Genomic DNA, 19,783 nt, shown 5'->3' on the forward strand with positions numbered 1-19,783 from the left:
ACGCCATATACGTTTTCGGCATTCTAAAACTGTAATGCAGAACTCTAAATATTAAAATAAAAACATATTTTCAGACTAATATTTTACCACATTTGAGACAACTTAAGTATGATTTCCAACATTTATTCTCAACCTCACCAGCATTTTAGACCTTTCCGATATTAACCTTTATTATACAATAACTGTATTTTCTTGACTTTATAATACGCAATAATCGTATACAAAACACGGAAAGTGCTTGCTTAGGCGTGTGCCAAATTTGCTTCCGCTGCCTGTACTTGAAACACGTCGACTACATTCTGTCCGGGGCGTCATATGTTCACCTCAGACTAATACAAATATACCGATATCACGGCCCTATTGATGACATAATGTATATCGAACACGGAATAAGGTCACTAAAGGGGAAAATCAAAAGGAGAAAGATTCGATCCGGTGCTGTGGATTGAGCCTCAGCATAGCTCAGTGGTAGAGCACCCAGTGCGTAGAACTGGATTCGATCCTCTGCGTCGGAGCGAATTTTTCTCCGTCACTAACACTATAAAACTTAACTACCTTGATATGTTAGAACTCCATGCTAATCAACTTTAAAGAAAACATCCATACGTAATGTTTCAGGAAAGTGAGGTAATATTATAGATATATTAATTTGTCCTACAGAATTTATCTGTAATATTGGCACTTAATATTTTAGGAGAAAAATTCGCTCCGGCGCCGGGGTCCGAACCCGGGTACTTGGTTCTACGTACCAAGCACTTTGGCCACAGAGCTACGCCGAATTCAATCCTAAAATATTAAGTGTCAATATTGCAGATAAATTCTGTAGGACTAATTAATATATCTATAATATTCTCTTAGCATAATAATTGGGGATTCCCGGCCTACAAGTCACTCAGCTGAGTGCGCTCCTAGTAGTATAATAATAATAATAATAATAATAATAATAATAATAATAATAATAATGGCTTTATTTAACCTGGCAGAGTTAAGGCCGTAAGGACTTCTCTTACACTCAACCAGGATTAAAACTTGCTTGCATAGTTGAACATAAATCTGGATCGTAATTAAGTAATTACATACTGATACAATTTAGGTACATAATGAGACCAAAAGAGGTAGTTACATAAAAATTTACCTCATGAAATAAAAATAAGCATAGTGAAATACATATTAATGTTGTTGGAATCAAATACGAATCACATAAAAACAGAAGCCGATAATTCAATAAAAAAAAGTACACAGTAAAAATAAAAGTAAACACGTTAGTATACATATTAGTATTAGATTACAATTAAGTAGGATTTACATAATTAAACCAGAAACCGACAATTGAATAAAATGTACACAAAAAAATAGTGGCAGTTGACATTGGATACACGTCAACAAATATATGCCTAACTTGGAGTCAGGCCGCATAGGGAAACATCCAAGGAGGAAGGTTCGATCCGGTGCTGTGGATTGAATTCGGCGTAGCTCAGTGGTCAGAGCGCTTGGTACTTAGAACCAAGGACCCGGGTTCGATCCCCGGCTCCGGAGCGAATTTTTCTCCTAAAATATAAAGTGAGGTAAGTTAGATCTACTACCACATTAGATATTGATATAGGTATATTTATAGAGTGTTTCAATCACCTCGGCTTATCGCCCGGTGGTTTTATGAATGAATACAAAGCCTAAAGAAATTACATGCAGTAGAACTTTCGCTCTCCTCCTCCTCTTCCATATACAGGGTGTTTCAAAAATACGGGGCATAATTTCAGGTATGTATTTCCCACATGTAGACAATCAAAATAGTTCATTACAACATGTGTCCGGAAATGCTTCATTTCCGAGTTATGGCCTTCACAACATTGAAATTCACCGGAACGTTTTTCTTTCCGCAGGTCGTTGCCGTCAAAGGAGACATTAAGAGGGCACTCTGACAGTTCATTCCGAGGCGAAGGTTACATTCAGTGATGTGTAGGCGTTAGACTGTGCGACATGTATTCAAGTCAAGAGCTGGCAGAGATACACTTCATGTACGGTAAGGCGGACGGCAATGCTGCGCTGGCTCGTCGTTTGTACCAGGAGAGGTACCCACAGCGACAATGTCCAGATCGGAACACATTTGTACGTCTCCATTACCGTCTGTGCGAATATGGAACATTTAACTCTCCTGGTTTGGGAAGGGAACGACCAAGATCTACAACTCCAGAAGTACAGGAGGAGATTCTGGAGGCTGTGAACATGACTCCTTCTATCGATTTCTACTTGTGGGGCCATTTAAAATCATTGGTTTATTCGTCTCCGGTGCCTGATTTGGAATCCCTTCGGAATCGAATTGTGGCATGTTCTGAGGACATACGCAATACTCTTGGAGTTTGGGATCGTGTTCGCAGGTCAATGAGACATCGATGTGAGGTCTGTATTCAAGCAGGAGTTGGACACTTTGAACATCTTCTGTAATGACAACGACCTGCGGAAAGAAGAACGTTCCGGTGAATTTCAATGTTGTGAAGGCCATAACTCGGAAATGAAGCATTTCCGGACACATGTTGTAATGAACTATTTTGATTGTCTACATGTGGGAAATACATACCTGAAATTATGCGCGTATTTTTAAACACCCTGTATATTTGGCACTGAACACATTTAGAATTCTATATGTAACGTCCACAAACCATTTCTTTGTCTCTCTATTGTAAGATCAACTATGACGTTCCATTTTTCCAATAAAGATGAGACGGAATTTGCAATATCTTGATAACACATCCTTTAAAATCACTGTGCTTATAACCAACGCTGCCAGAGGGGTCTGCTGTTCGCGTATCTAAATATATCTATAAAAATCTGAGAGTCTAGAAAAACCTACAATAGTTATTGCCAATTTCATATCACTTAAAATATATATTCGGTGCATGCCTCGAATCCGTTCATTTGCGACCATACTATATTCTTTTATGTATCCCTTGCTCCGCGATATCAGCGCAATCCCATGACATCGCCCTCCACAATGCATGCAGAGTTCGCCAGCTCCGTCCGACCCCGGAATCAAAGCCTCCCCGCAATTCTGCCGCTCCGTCGAGTCTCATTTGAATTTAGATACCCTGCAGCAATATAGAGAAGGGATGGGGGTGGGCGGTGGCCACGCACAACCCTACAGAGACCGCCACGACCTCTTGTCAGATGGAAGTGTGTATATTAGAGAAGTATTGCGGTGCCCCACAACTAACGCTGTACAGTCCTGCAAAGCAGCTACTGTTGCCAACTACTGCATGCTCGCTTCACTCTCTTCTTACTATTAAATTTATTTTCAAATCTCGGAAATATAATTATTGCGTTTTTTATTCCAGGATACTTCAACACACTAGTCCATGAAGCACAACTGACTGATTTATTGCATCCGCTCTCATATTTCCTACCTTTTTCCTTGCATTTTCTGTAAAATAAAAAATAGGGAAAGAAGACAGAGGACGAACACTGGAAAGTTTTCTTTTCTCAATCGTACTGTCAGGGACTGGAATGCTTTACCTGCAACTCACTAAAGGCTTTACCAACAATCAAAAATGTATTTAAAAATAGGCTTAAAGACTTCACAAATAGAGGGTAGTATATTATAAACACTATTTAAAGGGTGTAATTGATATTTGTTATTGAAGTGTTGTATCAGTGAAGAAGTGTGTTGTGTCAGTGAAGTGTGTTTCTGTCAGTGAAGCTTTATAGTTTATAGTGCAGAGCAAAGTATTTGAACAGTGAAATGTTTTTGAAGTGTTAATGAAATCAGAATAGAAACAGTGAAATGTGTCGTAGTTCCAGTGCAGTGAGTGAGTTGTCAGCGAAATGAGTGTAGTGCTGAAAGGTACTTGTGCAGGTATGAACATATCATACTCGTGGGTTTTAGTTCGAACATAATAATAATAATAGTTAATAATAATAGTTTTATTTTCCCTGGCAGAGCATCGGGCCTTCTCTTCCACTCAACCAGGATGAAATCACATACAGAAAAATACATACCGGTATACAAATATTGACTTAAAAATAATAATAATAAACTTAGGGTTAAGATACAAATTAGATTTACTTTAAATGTTATTTTAAGTGATCGTGCTTCTTTTAATTTAGAATGCTCATTATTATTATCATTATTATTATTATTATTATTATTATTATTATTATTATTATTATTATTATTATTTGTGTTTATTATTGTCATTATTGAGGGTAATTAGTTACCAGTGCCACCGGGTATATACTCATTTGCAGTGTGAATAAATACATACATACATACATTACATTACATTACATTACATTACATTACATTACATTACATACGCACGTCTTCCCAGTCTCTCATCACGTTTTAAGGTGGAAATACACCTTGGACATGTAGTTACAAAGTCGCAATACACTACTTTTATAATAACAAAGCTAGGCCCACACTGCACAGCGGGTCAGCTGGACAAAATTAAAACTTATATTGTATTTAACAGATTTTCATGAAATTTTACATATGAGTTACAGGTAGCATATACAATGTCTCCCAAATTGATGTATACACACTTTGAAACACTATTTCTCAGCAACGAGATGAGACTGAAATACGGTTTTTGCTGTCTTGTGTTCCTTAAGCCCGTACATATTCAAAATAGTCCCCTTCCGCCACAGTACACTCCCAACAACGACGTACAACAGAGCAACACACAAACTGGATTGTTCCTAATGGAATATCATTCCAGGCACGTTCAATCTGAACTCTCAGTTCCTCCAGTGTTTGTGGTTTTGTGGCATACACTGTGTCCTTCAAAGCTTCCCATAGGTAGAAGTCTGGAGGGATTAAATCCGAAGATCGAGGCGGGAACTCCGCAGCACTTCCTCTTCGTCCTATTCATCTCTTGATCGTCCTCATTTAGCGCGTGGACAAGTCTCAGAATGTAAGACTTCCATTTTTGAGCTCGTAAAATTCGATGAATGCTAGATTTTCTGATACCAATCTCAAGAGAGCATTGCCTCATTGAATTCTTTGGGGATTGTGTAAAAGCCTGCATGACTGCATCAACACTCTCGTTATCGGTGGAACTTCTCTTTCTTCCGCACCGTCCTTTCAACACATCTTGCACCATTCCATCGACTTCAAACTTGTCTCGGATTCTTGTGATAGTTAACCTTGTGGGTGCTTGTGTTCCAAATTCCACCCTCCAACGTCGTTGAACCTCAACAACATTCTCCACTTTCCAATAACATTTCAGTATTCACTTACGTTCATCGAACGATAATTGCACGGCCATGTTTGTTTATAAACAGATGAACATGTTTCCATGCTTTCCACTGCCTTCTGAATCATAAACCGCAAAAATCGCATTTCTGTCTCATTTCTTTGCTGTAAAATAGTATTTCAAAGAGCGCATACATCAATTTGGGACACACTGTATGTTTTGTGTATAAACTCTCATTACGTTTGTGTAAGAGGAACTACCCCTTTATAGAGGATGATCTTAGACAAAATAACTTTTCTCCTACCAAACAGATTTTTATGCAACTTTGTACAGGAGTTACATGTGGCATATACTTTTTACGTAAAAACTCTCATTGAGTTTGTATAAGGGGTGGTTTTAGAAAAAATTAACAACTTTTCTCATACGTACAAGATTTTCATAAAACTTTGTGCAGAAGTTACAGGTAGTATAAATATTTTGTGCACATGTCCTCATTGCGTTTGAGTGGGAGACACTATCCATTTTTAAGGGGTGGTTCTAGGTGGAGTCTAAAAACTTTGTATTGCTTTGCATTGGATGGTTACAGTGTGTCAGTTCCATGCTACAGCAACATTCATGGAGTTTCTAAGCTTTCAGTATGCAAATATCTTTTCCCTTCTTATCTCTATCAAAACTGCAATGTAATTCTCATTAGTACCTAATCTGGAAAGAAGCCATGATGAAGTATCCTGAATCACTACAATTAGCGATTCCTAAGGCCATTTAGATTGTAGACCGATCAACGCATTTCCTCTAAGGTTAGAGCCCAGTTTAGATGTGTGTGTATTAAGCAAAAGAAATGTCATATAAACATGCGTCATATTCTCAATATTTTCTAGCCCCTAGTTTTCGATTAATACACACACACACACCTAAGCTGGGCTCTAACCTTAGAGGAAATGCCACTGCCCCTGTACGGAAGCGCGCCCAACTATGACAGGTTAGGTTAGTTTAGTTTAGGATTTTGTTACGGCTTGCATATACGAATCTCTACAGGATTTTCAAAACCTAGTGATTTTTGTTTAGTGATGTCAGTACGAGCTGGCGTAATGGCCGACGTGGAAACGAAGTTACAATATAGAAATTTTGTGTCTATTTCATTATTATTTGTTGTACTTCACTATATTACAGTGGTTATTGAATTAATACAAGTTTCGCGTTCTTCACATTAATCGTATCGTGTGTTTTATGACCCTACATTCCTTTCCTTCACTAGACACCACAACGTTTGCACTTCCATTACCTCACACCCCTCATTTCACACGTAATTTACTACATTTCCGAACAGTTTTCTTTTCTTGAAATATTTCCCTACAAAATCTTTAACTTTTGAAATCCATCTCCGCAAAAAGTCCCTTACAAATTCGACAATTTTCATTGTAAAAATCACCGGAATTACCTCAACGCTCGTTTTTCCGAAACAACCAGTGATACTTGTAGCGGACAGTATTGCAGTTGGGGTTTGTCTCGGGGTTCTTACGTTTTCCTCTATTAGGCATTTAAATCTTTCCTTCAACATTTCTCCATTTCATTATGTTTCCATAGCACTCATCGAACGCCGGCTGACGACGCACGGAGGCGGCTGGCCTAGGGACGAGTAAGGTTGCCTGCTCGAAACCTGGGTACGCAGCTGGGTAGTGCAGCTAGCCGGTGTGGGTTTGGGAATGCACCTAACTTGAGGGTTACCACAATAGATCTTTGAAGGTCGCAGTGCTAGTTCGTAGTGTTCCCTCCATAAATTCAATTCAAAACACAAGACAGGAAAACCCAACGCTCTAACCGTCAAAAGGGAACCTTTTGATTTGAAAAGAACACCGATAACTTAGGTTTGACTATCTGTAAACGTCTTTCGACTTTTCTGGCATTAATTCTGACACAGCAAACTATCGAAAGTTCTATATATGCACACACTACTTCCTGTTAGCAATATAGAAGTGAGATTTCAAGTGGTTGAAAATAAAACCACAGTCTAGTATATACAGTCACGAAGCTCTATACGTAGTAAATATGCAGCCATAGATAGTTGCTAACCACTAGAATTGCTACTATCGTCTCATTACAGACAATGCGAAATAGTACCGACACAGTCTATTGTTCCTAGCACCCTCACAACTCAAGCTTCGTGACTGTATATTCTAGACTGTGATAAAACTATGTTGAATTCCTGTTTATTAGTTAAAATATGCATTCAGTCTAACGTTGTGTATATTCTGGTAAACTGGAGGGTAACTTTGGTAGTAGTGAACGTTGCGCAATCCGGATGCTTCGTTTGATTAAGTTTAGATTGTGATGTGAAATCGTATCTTTACTACATTTCTGTAATTCGACTTAGACTAATTTGCTAGCTTTTCACGTAAAGTTCCGCAACTTTTCATCTTGGGAATATTACCAAGTTTCAATATATTTAATAACGTTTCAGTTTTCTGTTCCTGATCATGTTCTAACTTACTTTTCAGTGCTTGATTTGAATTATTGAATTTAATATTAGACTTACATGATTTCCTGGTAAAAACCCATCTTGAAAATCTATTCCGAAACCATCCTTCACGACTAAATCTATCCGCTTTTGACCTATCATCGAATCCGAGCTCTCCATAACATACACGACGAACACTAAACAAGAACTAAACAGCCACGAGCGTACGCGTGTTCCGTGAGACTCCTCCACATGTATCCATAAGATTCTCTATAGGCCTCATAGATGGCGAATTAATAAATCGACAAGGTTCTTTATAGAGCTCATAGATGGCGAATGTAAACAACCAGGGAGAAAACTTAAGGGGTTAAGTTTACCACATCTTTTAATTAAATCCAGTGCTTATGGCAACTGGTAAAGTACGTTACACATTATTGACGTAGTACGTTATGTGCAGAGTCTATGCTAAAATATAAAGTCGGGCCGCACATGGATATTCCTGGTCGCATGTTTCTATGAAAAAGTCTTCGTCTAGGCCACACCTGGACTTTCCCACAGACAACTGAGATTGACAATGTAAAACGCCAGCAGAATTTGTGTCGTCTTAATCCAAAACTCAGGAATTATATCCTTTTGCGGACTTATCGGAAAATCCAAACGCGCAGACTGTCAAAAACCAATCTCATGGCGGTAACTTAGTTTAACTCGCTCGGTAGTACTGTACACCGTTTTTTCTGTTCACCATGAGTGCTGCAGTTCGAGGAAGGAACAAACACACAAGTACTTAGATAGGCTACTATACTCACAGTCACGAAGCTTGAGTTGTGAGGGTGCTAGGAACACACTGTGCCGGTACTAATTCGTATTGTCTGTAATGAGGCGATATTAGCGATCCTAGTGGTTAGCAACTATGTATGGATGCATATTTACTACGTATTGAGCTTCGTGACTGTATATACTAGACTGTGCTAAACTGATCCATTCTTTTTCCGTCAGAACTGAATTTCTAATTCGCAGGGAAGTGACTGGAAATGTTCTACCTAGACACCTCTTAGTCTGGAACAAAATTTTTACGTATTATAATAAATCTACAATATGGGGGCTTCGAAATTTATTTCCTATGGAAACTATCCTAATTTATTTCAATGCCCTTAAAATGTCTAGTTTGCGGCTACTCTTGGAAACAAAAACATAGTAACAACTAAATCCTCCGCTATTTAACCGTAACTTTTTCTCAACCATAACACCAGCGAAGATCAAAAATAAAAGCACCCTGAAATTTCTGTTCGCAACATGTCTTACAAAAAAACAGATCAATGGTAGTACTTGAGCTGGGCGCAAAATACCGGAATATGACAAGACATTTGAGAAATAATATTGATAAAATTAATATCGATGACAAAGAAGTGATACCTCGTATCTACAAAAATGCTAATTTAGTTTAACTACCTTATCACTTAAACTGACTGTATCATTATTATTATTATCATTATTATTATTATTATTATTATTATTATTATTATTATTATATATTCCCCCCACAAAATTGGACAGTTAACTAATATTTTGTATTCCTGTAGAAAATCTTACGGAGAAGAAACATATATAAACATTTTGACTATTTTGATAGGAACTAATTTTTAAGAGGGGATGTACAGGTTTGAGGGTAAAAAAGTCATCTTTCAATTTACTTTTTTATATAAAGATTTGACAGTCTGTGAAGGAATTTTTACGATATATACAATATTTTGGTAGATATGACCATAAACGTGCGAGCGTGCGCTTATTTACCTCTCCACACACAAGGTGTTTTAACGCTCATTTCCCCTAACTAGTACTTTTCGAAACCGTTTTTGTGATAGCTCGGTAAGTTTTTAAGATATCGCAGTAAAATTTTGTATGCAGCTGTCTTTCATACTTTTGAACAAGGTGAACTACAATTATTTCTGTAACGTTTAAAGTTTATTTTTTTAATGATTTTACCTAAAACATTAAACTCTCATAATAAATTTAAAAAAATACTTCTATAGTAGACGTTTCAAAGATTGTACTTCATATTGTTCATTTGGCATTCGGAAATAAATAGGAAAATAATGGACCAGAAATGTTCATATTTGTGGACATTATCATAAAAACGTAACATCAGTGCAAAAAACGGCCACTTTTTTGTTATGATAATTACTCATTATGGTGAAACTTTTAGTGTATCTGAAAATAGTCTACAATTGCAGAAGCAGTGAATACTGAGCATGTCAAATTGGAAGGTGAAAGAATCATTAGCTGCTGAGAAAAAAAATTGAATTTCCCTCAATTTTTAATGCTCAAACCTGAAACCTGTATACGCCCTTAAAATATTGTTGCAAATTTGCAGATCCTTAGCCATCGATTGAGAAAGGAAAAGAAGAAGGAAAGAAGAGGAAGATGAAAAATCGCAGAAGACACGCTAGTTAATAGTACAATAATAATGATAATAATAGTACTAGTAATAATAATAATAATAATAATAATAATAATAATAATAATAATCGAATAGAAGACATTTTGGCAGCACACCGTAACAGCTGATCTAACACCATATAATGTAGTAGTAGTAGTAGTTGTAGTGGTAGTAGTGGTGGTATTAGTAGGTAGTAGTGGTAGCAGTAGTAGTAATAGTAGTGGTGGTGTAGTAGTAGGAGTAGTAGTAGTTATTATTATTATTATTATTATTATTATTATTATTATTATTATTATTATTATTATTTACTCAACCAGTGGCGTATCCACGCCGCCCACGGGGAAAGCTAGGAGGGTTAAAGCTCACAAATCAAGAAGGGAGGGCAAGGAGGGGAGAAAGAAGAATGCTTTTAATGCCTTGACGTATCTGTACCTGGGTATTGTGGATAATATGTGATTCCTCAAACATCTCATTAATCTTTAACAGGATCCATTCTTTCATTAAGGTGCATTCAATACATAATTCATGTGAATTGTAACTGTGACCACTATTTTATGTTATAACTTTACTATTGTTTATTGGTTATAAAATATGTATTTTGATGCCAACTATAACCCTAATATACCTCAGGGTGAAATAGGGTTTATTAAATTGGATAAAAAAAGTATGTGATCTTTGAAACATTTATTTTTGGACAGGCCTGTACGTGAATGGGCTTTTTACGGCATATTTTTTTAAAAAGCTCGAATTTTCGATAAGTTCGAAGTTTTTTAGTTCTTTTTTTAATGACGTTGTATCAACTACTGTACTAGGTTATTTAGAGTCAATGGGATTTGCGATAGCGAGATGAGACCGAGAATTCCCCATAGATTACCTGACATTCGCCTTACGGTTGGGGAAAACCCGGAAAAAAACCAACCAGGTAATCAGCCCAAGCGGGGTTCGAACCCACGCCCGAGCACATCTCCAGATCGGCAGACAAGCGCCTCAGCCGACTGAGCTACGCCGGTGGCTTGTGGGCGAAGTTCTGTAGCTTGTATTAGGAGCATGTCTGGTATCTCCAACCATTTCCACCAGTTAATCACATCTCAGTGACGTGCTGTACTTCTCAAACCAACCACGCTTCGCGTAAGGATAACTACAGTTATAGCTTTAATGTTACTCTATGGCACTGATTCATAAGTACCTTCCCCACAAACATATTTCTGGGTGCGCCACTGTACTTAACAAACAGGTACAGTGAAACCTGTCTAAAGCGGCCATCTGAAGTTACCTTGTAAAAGGGCCGTTTTATCAGGTGGCCGCTTGATTAAGGTTGCGGTTTTTTTGAATCAGCATGAAGATACTGAATTTCACTGACTTTTTAGTACTGTGCGCGTACAACAATCGTGCATATTAATGTCAGCCTTCTCCATTCTTGTAAGTAGCGTTTTCAAAACTCGCTTGCGGTCCCTCAGTTTAAATGACTAGATAATACCTTGATCAAGGAGCTGGAGGTGTGATGTGGTATTTGGGGGAAGAAACACCAATTTCACGGAGCATATTGCGATTTTTTCGTTTAATCTTGGAATTGAAATCGCATAGCTAATTCTCAAACAATGATGATGTCATCCAAGCTTTATTATTGGCAGTCCGCTTCACCCCCAGTAAGCCCATGTCAACATTTTTTCAAACAACTCGGTTTCAATGATTTCCCTGTAATTAAGGGTGGTTCTTTTTCTCCTACAGCATTACAACAAAAGAGCAGGGTTATTCTGTCTTTTGCCAACTTCCCCCATTTACATTCTTTTTTCTTAAAACTTAAAGTTTTGTTATGGAGGGCCCTGAAAAAACCTGTTTCGTCAACATTGTAAATGTCTCTGAGTTCATATTCCGCAAGAATTGAAGGCAGTCTATTTTTTCCATTCTTCAGTAACATTGGTTGCAATGTCACCTCCTTCACCAGACACAGAACGAAATGCAATGTTATGCCGTTTTCTAAAGCACTCTAACCACCCATTAGTAGCAACAAAATTGCTTACATTAAGTTCTTTGGCAATTTCAAGAGCTTTCTCTTGAATCATAGGCCCACTTACTGGCAATTTCTTCACCTTCGCAAACTTGAATCATTCGTAAACGAAATCATTACTAAACACAGATTCTCTCTTCCTTTTTTTTTTTTTTTTTTTTTTTTTTTTTTTTTTTTTTTTTTTTTTTGGCCACCACGCATATTTTTCTCCAATTCTTTTAATATTTCATCTTTAATCTTAATTATACCGTTTATTTGTGTCCTTCCACATTTGAATATTTCTGCAATTTTTCTCGGAGAAGTTCTCTTCTCACTTTCTTCAATCATTTTTCGTCTCACCTCTAAACTTAACACCACTCTAGATTTATTGTTAGACATGATTTCTCCCTCAAACTAACTTCACAGTATTCTGAATCAACTGAATGAAAAGAAGAAAAATTCGTAAAAGCTGGTCCAAATAGAGAAAGATAGAGAAGAAAAAAATATATAAAAATTCGAATAGTTAACTGCTGATCTAAAACATACTGTGACATTTTCGAGAGAAAAAGTCCGTGTTTCAATCGTTTAAAAACAAGTAAGAATTTATAGCTGTGCAAGGTCGGAGTAGAAAGTGACAAAAGAGTCATAAAACAGTAACCAACTAACCCCAAGATATGGAGGGTGTACTGTTGTACACTTAGCTATTGGCCTCGTGATATTGTCCTCTAACCATCGAAAAAATATGTCAGACAGTATTCGTGAAAAGATTTTTGTTGGACAGTGACTGTTATAGTCAGGTTCCAATCAAAATAGACCCCGGTCGCTGGCCGGTGCATGAGGTGGCCGCTAAATAAAGAGAGAATTTGTTTTGATCTTATGGAAAATCCAATTGGTTTGAGAGAAAATTGGCCTTTTGGCCAGGTGGCCGTTTAAATGAAGTGACCGCCAAGGCAGGTTTCACTATATAAGGAAAAGCATGAAAATTTTCGCATTGCTAAAACATTTCATTTTTATCTAAATAAAAGATAATGAGGAAGACAAAGTAGATAAGTAAAAGGAGTGTAATAGTAGTATTTTATTTAGTGACACTTTAAACTGCAGAGGTTATTCAGAGTCGGAAATTCAACGTGGATGAGAAATGGTCAACAGACTTTAATTGGAGCCCTTTACTAGAGACAGGTTCCAGGTTGCGGTGACGATGATGATTCATAGGAGGCGTATCGATTCAAACCACGTACACGGCGTTTGATTCAATCAATCCGCGAACCTCGTACATGTAGTTTTTCTCTGTGTGAGTGTGTGTGTGCGAGCGTGCGTGAACGTTCGATGTTCTCTATAAAGCAACCACAATTTACAGACCGCAGTCTTCGTATTTAACGCACAAGGCATGTGGTTACAGTTATCAAAGGGCGTGCCCACAACATGTACTGGGTGCAACACTGTACCTGTGTGATGAACCGCATCCTGGCGGTGACATTAACAACCAAACTTATTGCTGTAAACAAGTGAGGTGTCACAGGCGAGTGACAAAACCTAACTGCCCAGGTGTCACAGCATTCGTAATGTTGATGGTCGAAACGTTGAAAATATGTTTACCTTCTGTTTACCTGTCATAAACATCATCACACACTCTTTTTGCTGTTGTCATATAATACTGTACTTAAATTATATACATTCGTACAGAAAACAAAAGTGACAACACGGAACTTGGTTTAATTTGTATAATTACTTTCTACTTCAAAAGAGAGACAGAAAATTCTCTCGTTTCGTTAAAATTCACATCTATTTACTTTTACAGCATATTGAAACCATTCGCGAGTTCGAATTTCGCTTAAGTTAAGATGTAGGTATTTGTTTATTTTTGTTGAGTGTTCAAGATATTTTACTTTTAATCAGAACATTCAAAATTTTAATACAAAATACAGCTTTTACAAAAAAAAAAAGTTCACTATCTATTCATTACAGGTATATATATATATATATATATATATATATATATATATATATATATAAAATTTGCATCGATCTCCGATCTCAGTTTTTATATATTATTATTATTATTATTATTATTATTATTATTATTATTATTATTATCATTATCATTATTGCTATTATGTACAGCTGATTAGAAGAAACAAAGGAATCAACATTAATAATAATATTTATTTTTACCATGAAAACAACAATAATGCACATAGCACAATAATATTAATGAATAAATATTACTGAAGAAGCGTCCGCCTTTCATTATACAACCAGCCATGGCCTTCTAAATTGCTTACGTAGTACGAAACAATTGCCATGCAGCATCATTAAAGCAAAATAATTTATGAAGATAACAAGAGATAGACAGATGTGACTGAATGAAATCCAGAGCATTTTTACACTCTGTTGATGACTAGGTACATGAGTAAAGTGGTCTCCGTAATTTTATTATTTGATTGACGAGAATTTGCAATCAACAGTCACGGTACATATTGCCAATTATTCAGGTATAATAAGACGTAAGAGCCATAAAGTGGGAACTTAATCTGCGGATAACAGCTTCTAATGCAATACGCATGCGTTTTAGTAACGAGTAACGGCGTGACGTCATCAAAATCCTGTAACCCTTAAAAGCATCGTTAGAAGAAGCTGTAAGCTCTTAAAAGCAGAGTAAAGCAGTAGACGTCCCAATTTGATATTATTATAATTTCTAGCTACATAATGCTAAACCACCCACTTCTTCTTGGTTACAGCCCCCATTTGCATAAACCGGCTAATTCCCAGTGGACCGCCGCGCCCCCGTGACTAGAGGCTGTCATATTTATTGGAGAGGCAAGGTTCATGCTGCCACTGCAAGAAAGCCACTTGATTTTCTCTTGTTTAATTTGGTTACTCCCTTTGTCGTCGTGGAAACTAATTTAGGAGTCTACTGAAAAAATATTTCTTGGCATAAAAAATATTGAAATTATATTGTAGAACAATAAAATTGATAATGTAACCTTGTGATGCATTACAAAAGAATTCAACTCATATTCGACCGATCTGAACGTGGCTTTAGTGTTTTTCTCGATCATAAATAAGTAAGAGAATGTTCTCTTGCCGCTCTTGCTAAAAGGCGCAGGTAAACAAAAGCAAGTGGCTAATGTATTCCTTCGCAAGATATCGCTTTCTATTAGTCTCTACATTCGCTCACTGTCGACATAAAGACCCCTGTAACTATTACCACCTCTATTTGCAATCGTTTTATTTTTAGCATCCATTTTCATTAATTTAAACCAGTCATGTCAGCATCAGCTCGCTATGAGTAAGTTGCTCGCCGTGTAAATAATCCACCTCGCGGGCACCTATACTTTTCCCCTCTTTCGCCGCAAGAGAGGTAGCAGGGTAGTACAGAACACACGATTGCTAGCTTTACAGTACAGTACTGAAAACAAGACTATGACAAGTGTTAGTACAGGGATGTGCAATCGCAGTTGGAAGAAGGGAGGGTGGTTTTCTCTCTTGCCATCAGCTGCGACGTTCTGTTGTGATTGTGTACTCTGTGTTTACAAACATGGGCTGTATCTGTTGAGTTTCAGTGGTAGATTGAATGCACTATGATATTCTTTAAATAAATTTAATGCAATTATCTCAATATGAAAACTGAACATTGTACATTTCGAACCGTTTGTACTTCACATTTCTCTTAGTGACTTTTCTGGCAACTCTTATTTTTTTAAGTTTATATATATATATATATATATATATATATATATATATATATCTGTGTGTATGTATTTAATCACACTGCAACTGGGTATATACCCGGCGGCAATGGTAACTAATTACAGTCAATAATGACAATTAATAAAAAGTACAATTAAAAATAAACTAACAATAATAATAACCGGGAGCATCCTAAATTAAATGAAGCACGATCACTTAAAGTAACATTAAAGTAAATCTAATTTGTATCTTAAACCTAAGTTCGAACTAAAACCCACGAGTATGATATGCTCATACCTGCACAAGTACCTTTCAGCACTACACTCATTTCGCTGACAACTCACTCACTGCACTGGAACTACGACACATTTCACTGATTCTACCCTGATTTCACTAACACTTCAAAAACATTTCACTGTTCAAATATTTTGCACTGCCACTATAAACTACAAACTAAAACTTCACTGACAAACACACTTCACTTACACAACACACTTAACTGACAACACACTTCACACTTCACTGACACAACACACTTCTTCACTGATACAAAACTTCAAATAACAAAATATCAATTACAGCCTTTAAATAGTGTGTATAATATACTAGCGTCTATTAGTAAAGTTCTTAATCTAATTTTTAAATACATTTTTGGTTATTGGTAAAGCCTTTAGTAAGTCTGCAGGTAAAGCATATTTGGCACAATAACGTACTGGTCTTAGAAGATATACCAAGTGATCGTCGCGAATCCTATTTCGTGTACTGGCTTTTAATGTAATTAATTTTAGAAACGGTTTGCTCGCAAATGTATGTAGACCGAAGATTGTCACTACATTTTTTGCAAACACACGCAACCGTGGAAATTTATCACAGAGCAGTGATTTAAATAGTTCACAGCCTTCTTTGTTAGAATATTTAATTATAGTAGAATTCTGTAATTCAAGTAGTTCCATTTAGAGATTATATAGAGCCTCACTGCATATTTAGAACAAATGAGACACTTTATTTGGTCGTTTTCTTTGACAAAAGAATACTGCAATTCCCATGATTCGTGAAATAAATATCTGGAAGTCTTTGGATAAACCACTGAAAATTACAGTAACTCACAAGGTCGCCGCCACTGCGAATGAACTAATGTGAATATCATATTAAGAGACGGACAGCAGGCAAGTCCTTTCCCTTCAAGTCAAGGAGGTGGGGGTGCTCACAGCTCAAATGCAAGTTACGGTTGAACTTCGCTATGTTAGTGGGAACCTATAGAGTTTTATATATTTATGTAGGCCTATTATGTTTGTTTAATTATTTCATTTAAAAACGTATAATGTATTTTGTTGGGGTGATGAGAATAATTAATTAACTTTCTACATTTATTTATGGGAAGTTGATTAGGTTTTGTTCATTATGACATTCAATTAGGCCTACGTTAGGCATGGTACCCAGTAGATCACAGAGGATGACTTTTCGATACGCACTATACCGTTTCATTTTCCAATTTATGCTATATAAGACTGGAAGATCATGAAGAAAATGATCAAATTTCATACGGACTACATTGCCATTCTGTGTTCAAATAAAGATCTACTATTTATATAACAATGATTAAATTAAATTTTATTGTACATCAACCTCGAACAAATGGACTCGTGTACGTTAAATGATAGATTGTCAAATGATTGGCCCTTTCAGGTATAACTAATTGAATAAAAACAAATATTATTTTCTTGCTTAAATTGTATTTTATGTTGAAGGATACTGGTTTACAAATACGTAAAAAGTATTAGTATTAGTATTAGTATTTATTTATTTAACCTGGTAGAGATAAGGCCGTCAGGCCTTCTCTGCCCCTCTACCAGGAGATTCCAACTACAATATCAACAATAAAATTACAATTAGTATTAAATTTACAATTACAATTACAAATAATATTACAGTTAGTATTAAATTTACAATTACAATAAAATCAAAGCACGAAAAGATTACCTGAATAATTAAAGCTAGATAATTTATCATAGAGAAACAAAGAATATTTTATATTTATTGAATTACAAATTAAATCTAGAATAACAAAATTGTATAGTGATGAAATTACTGAATATTGAAATATTTTGTGATAGATTAAAGAAACTATTTACAAGTAATCAATTACTGACCAAGTGCCTAGTAAGTTTTCGTTTGAATTCAATTTTATTTCGACAGTCCCTGATGCTAGCAGGTAGCGAATTCCAGAGTCTTGGCAGGGCTATTGTGAAAGAAGATGAGTATGAGGAGGTGCGATGGGATGGTATTGTTAGTATTGTTTCATGACGAGAGCGTGTGTTCAGATTATGGTGGGAAGAAAGGTAAGTGAAGCGAGACGACAGGTACGAAGGAATAGAAGAGTTCAAGATTTCGAAGAGAAAGAGAAGTGAATGTAAATTTCTTTTCTTATCTAGTTTAAGCCAACCTATTGCTTCCAGAGATGGGGTAATATGATCATATTTACGAACATTGCTTACAAAACGTACACACAAATTATGAGCACGTTGAAGTTTCATTTTGTTGTTGCTAGAGAGGTCAGTCAGTAAAATGTCCGCATAGTCGAAATAGGGAAATGCAAGTGTCTGCACAAGGGACTTTTTTAAGCAAGAGGGGAGATGAACATTTATCCTTTTTAGCACATGGATAATAGAATATACTTTTCTGCAGGTTTCTGCAGTATCATACGAGCAACAAGTAAAATACTTTTAATGTCTTTATTTTTCCATATTTAACAGGTACTTTCAACTCCGTTCCTTTGGCTAGATCAGAGGGATCTTCAGCGACAGAAACTATTGACAACAGCTTAGCAAAATACAACTTTAAATGCTGAGGAAAAATCATCAATGTTAATACAATATCTGTGTAAAAAATGCCGTTTATCAAGTCATTGACATGCTTGATACAAAAGAATATATCTCTATCCTTCAATCTACAATGTATTAACAGTGGTTAGAACTTAATTTTGTTCGATAAAAATAATATTTTAACTCAGAAAACAAACAGGCCTACTTGTTTTATGTCATCTCCGTCCAACATTCACAACTCCGTCACATTGTATTTGGGATGGAGGTGATACGGGACGGTCTTTAGTTTCATTAGCGAAACTTTGTTTTTCTCCATTGGCAATACCGACCAGCCAAATGAAGCTGAGGCATATAAAGCTATGCGTTCAGATTATACAGAGTGTATCAAAAATACTTTTACAAACTTTGGTGCTGGTTCCTCATGCCAAAACAAGAAACAAAATCCATATAAACATACTCGTATGTTCGAAAATCCTTTGTTTTTGAGTTATTACTGAAAGTTTACATTCCACGCAATTCGAGGTACAATCAAACAACTGAAGTTCGTAACCATCCAGATGGAGATGTGTTGCCTGGAGACTTGTTTACATTTGTCATTTGTGTATCCTCATGCTCAGAAATGGTCGAAAAACATAAACAGATTATGATGAAAGAGTAATATGGTTTCAATGTTTCCGTCTTGACTTATTTATAATGTCAACCCAAAAAATATTTTTGTTAACACATTTTATTTATTTTTGTGAACGTTTTCGCCCTGTATGGGCATCTTCAGACAATATAGATATCTGTACATAGTGTATATCAAAATTACACAATACATCTTATGTCACTCACGCCAATAAATTTCAATTTTGAATTCATCTTTGTAGATTATCCAATAAGTCATATTATGATGAAAGAGTAATATCTTGTGTGACTCGCGTCAATAAATTTGAATTTTGAATTCATCTTTGCAGATTATCCAATAAGTCATATATGATGAAAGAGTAATATCATCATAATATGACTTATTGGATAATCTACAAAGATGAATTCAAAATTCAAATTTATAAACAAATTACTTGCGCTCCAAGTCTGCGCTTTTATGCTGATAAGTAAACACGATAGACCCAGTGGCGGACAGTAGGAAAGGAGTTAGTCTTTCAAGAGGTAATACGCAAAGACTAACTCCTTTCCTACTGTCCGCCACTGGGCCTGCTGTGT

This window comes from Periplaneta americana, chromosome 3 (assembly GCF_040183065.1).
Source record: "Periplaneta americana isolate PAMFEO1 chromosome 3, P.americana_PAMFEO1_priV1, whole genome shotgun sequence".
In the NCBI taxonomy this organism is placed as follows: domain Eukaryota; kingdom Metazoa; phylum Arthropoda; class Insecta; order Blattodea; family Blattidae; genus Periplaneta; species Periplaneta americana.